General features: G+C 44.5%; 1 pseudogene; it reads right to left on the reverse strand.

Moving 5' to 3' along the window:
• On the reverse strand, positions 2550 to 3044 carry LOC100511546 (annotated as a pseudogene).

Here is a 3761-nt window from a genome sequence, read left to right on the forward strand (position 1 = left end):
TACATTTTCAAGTATTCTGTATTGGAGTTCTCTTGTGGCACAGTGGGTTAAAGGCTAAGCATTGTCACTACAGCGGCTCGGGTCCCTGCGGCAGGCAGTGTGGGTTTGATCCCTGGCCCAGAACTTTCACATGCTGCAGACACAACCAAAAAAATAAATGAATGAAGCTTTCTGTATTGTCTGATATTTTTTACTTTTTTTTTGTCTTTTGTCTTTTGTCCTTTTAGGGCCTCACCAGTGGCATATGGAGGTTCCCAGGCTAGGGGTTGTATCGGAGCTATAGCCACTGGCCTACGCCACAGCCACAGCAACGCCAGATCCTTAACCCACTGAGCAAGGCCAAGGATTGAACCCAAAACCTCATGGCTTCTGGTCTGATTCGTTTCCACTGTGCCACAATGGGAACTCCTGATATTTTTGCTTTTATAATCAGAGTTTAAAATACAGTGATTTCTTGGGAGTTCCTGTTGTGGCTCAGTGGTAATGAATCCAACAAGTATCCATGAGGATGCGGGTTCAATCCCTGGTCTTGCTCAGTGGGTTAAAGATCTAGCGTTGCCATGAGTTGCAGTGTAGGTTGCAAACAAAGCTCAGATCACGCATTGCTGTGGCTGTGGTGTAGGCCAATGCTACAGCTCCGATTCAACCCCTAGCCTGGGAACTTCCATGTGCCATGGGCGCAGCCCTAAAAAGACAAAATAAAATAAATGCACCATAAAAAAAATACAGTACTTTCTGGAGTTCCCATCGTGGCTCAGTACTAACGAACCCAACTAGTATCCATGAGGATGAGGGTTCGATCCCTGGCCTCACTCAGTGGCTTAAGGATCTGGCGTTGCTGTGAGCTGTAGTATAAGTCTCAAATGAGGAGTTCCCGCCGTGGCTCAGTGGTTAATGAATCCGACTAGGAATCATGAGGTTCCAGGTTCAGTCCCTGTCCTTGCTCAGTGGGTTAAGGATCGGCGTTGCCATGAGCTGTGGTGTAGGTTGCAGATGCGGCTCGGATCCCGCGTTGCTGTGGCTCTGGCATAGGCCAGTGGCTACAGCTCCAATTAGACTCCTAGCCTGGGAACCTCCATATGCCGCAGGAGCGGCCCAAGAAATGGCAAAAAGACAAAATAAATAAATAAATAAATAAAAATAAGTCTCAAATGAGGCTAGAATCCTGAGTTGCTGTGCCTGTGGCGTAGGTTGGCAGCTGCAGCTCCAATTTGACCTCAAGCCTGGGAACTTCCATATGCCACGGGTGTGGCCCTAAAAAGCAAAATAATAGTAATAATAAATATAGTAATTTCTATTAAAGAGAAAGAACTCTTAGTGCAGTGGACATTAGGCAAATCTCTCATAACACAGGAATGGCAAGTATTTGGCCCAGTAGTTGTGTAGATTGGCTTATTTCCAACTATTCCACTCCCCTCTATACTAAGTTCACAGGCCTAGGCTTGCTGACTTTTTTTTTTTTTTTTTTTTTGCATTTTAGGGCCGCTGTTGCGGCATATGGAGGTTCCCAGGCTAAGGTTGAATCTGAGCTACAGCCCTACAGCCACCGGCCTATGCCACAGCCACAGCAATGCGGGATCTGAGCCGCATCTGCAACCTACACCACAGCTCACAGCATGTTGGGTCCTTAACCCACTGAGTGAGGCCAGGGATCGAACCTGAATCCTCATGGATGCTAGTCAGATTTGTTTCCACTGAGCCACAAGGGGAACTCCTGACTTGAGACTTTTTAGTGCCTCTCATTAGCCTGTGAATGTTTACCTGTCCTGCTGACTTGGGGTGGGGCAGAATGACATGCCTTGGCCAATGGAGTGTGAACAGGCATGAGTATCTTAGCTGAGGCTCCTGCATGGTTTCCATGGTGTGCCTTTGCCTCTCTCTGCTTGTGCCACCTACCTTGAGAAGAGCAAGACCCAAGGAAATGCTTTGTTAACCTGGGTCCTGGCATGGGACACACCCAAGTCAGGCTGGGCCCAACTGGCTCAGTAGAGACACAGTTGACCCATAGACCTGTGAGCAAGAAATAAATGTTTGCTTTTGTAAAAAACTGCATTATAGGCTTGTTTGTTACACAGCATTAACACAGCAATAAGCCAACTAACACTCTGGACCCTGCATTTTCTCCCCAACCCCCTTGGTTCTTCTTATTTTATTTATTTATTTATTTTTTTCCTTTTTTAAAATTTTATTTATTTATTTATTTATTTATTTATTTATTTATTTATTTATCGTCTTTTTGCCTTTTCTAGGGCTGCTCCTGCAGCATATGGAGGTTCCCAGGCTAGGGGTCGAATTGGAGCTGTAGCTGCCAGCCTACGCCAGAGCCACAGCAACATGGGATCCGAGCCGCGGCTTCAACCTACACCACAGCTCATGGCGACACCAGATCCTTAACACACCGAGAAAGGCCAGGGATTGAACCTGGAACCTCATGGTTCCTAGTCGGATTCATTAACCACTGCGCCACGACGGGAACTCCTTTTTTTTTTTTCTCTGTACAGCATGGGGACCAAGTGACACATACATGTATACATAATTTTTCCTCCCATTGTCGTGTTTCCTTTTTTTTTATTATTCCTTAGTTTTATTCAAGAACTCATAAGAAATATTACAGATAACTGAGTTTTAATCTTCATCTTCTTCCTCCTCTTCATCTTGATTAATCTGGAAATAGCATAATTCATAACTCTCTTTGCTGTTAGCAACAACCTGGAACCAATCAAATATTTTTGGGTGAGATATTTCAAATACTTTTTGGAAAAAGTCACCTCGGAAGTTACAGTAAGTAATCTTGCTTTTGCTTCTTTCCATTATTACAACCCCTCCTCCAAGGTTCCCAGCTTTTTCATTCACTGTGATTCTTTCCTGAAGAAACTGTTCAAAATTGGCCGCATCCATGATTCCATCTTCCACCAGGTGCGGGCAATCAAGAGTGAACTTGAGAACCTGCTTCTTTTTTTTGTCCCCCTTTGTCTCCAGCTTTTTCACGGGCGCCATGGCGGCAGTGGAGGCAGAAAGGGAGTTGAGTGAACTTCCCTTGTTCTTTTTTTTTTTTTTAATGCTGTTTGTTTTTTCCATAATGGTTGGTTTACAGTGTTTGGTCAATTTCTGCTGTACAGCAAAGTGACCCAGTCACACACACACACATATATATATACATTCTTTTTCTCATATTATCCTCCATCAGGCTCCACCATAAGGGACTAGATATAGTTCCCTGTGCTATACAGCAGGATCTCATTGCTTATCCACGCCAGAGGCAATAGTTTGCATCTTTTAACCCAAAACTCCCAGTCCGTCCCACTCCCTCCCTCCTTGTTCTTTTTGGAACAATTTTATATGGGCAATGGTGGCATTAGGGGAACCAACCCTCTTGGTTTCACTGAGTGATTGAGGGGTTTCCTAGGACATGAAACTTTCAGGTTTTTAAAATAAGCTTTATTAAGATATAATTTATAGGAATTCTCATCATGGCTCAGTGGTTAACGAATCTGACTAGAAACCGTGGGGTTACAGGTTCAATCCCTGGCCTCGCTCAGTGGGTTAAGGATCCAGCGTTGCCGTGAGCTATGGTGTAGATCGAAGATGAGGCTCAGATCCCGAGTTGCTGTGGCCCTGGTGAAGGCCGGCAGCTATAGCTCTGATTAGACCCCTAGCCTCCATATGCCGGGAGTGGCCTAGAAAAGGCAAAAGAAAGAAAAAAAAGACATAATTTTTATTCCATAAAATTCACTCTTTTAAAGTGTACAATTCAAGGGAGT

Source organism: Sus scrofa, chromosome 2 (genome assembly GCF_000003025.6).
Source record: "Sus scrofa isolate TJ Tabasco breed Duroc chromosome 2, Sscrofa11.1, whole genome shotgun sequence".
In the NCBI taxonomy this organism is placed as follows: Eukaryota; Metazoa; Chordata; class Mammalia; order Artiodactyla; family Suidae; genus Sus; species Sus scrofa.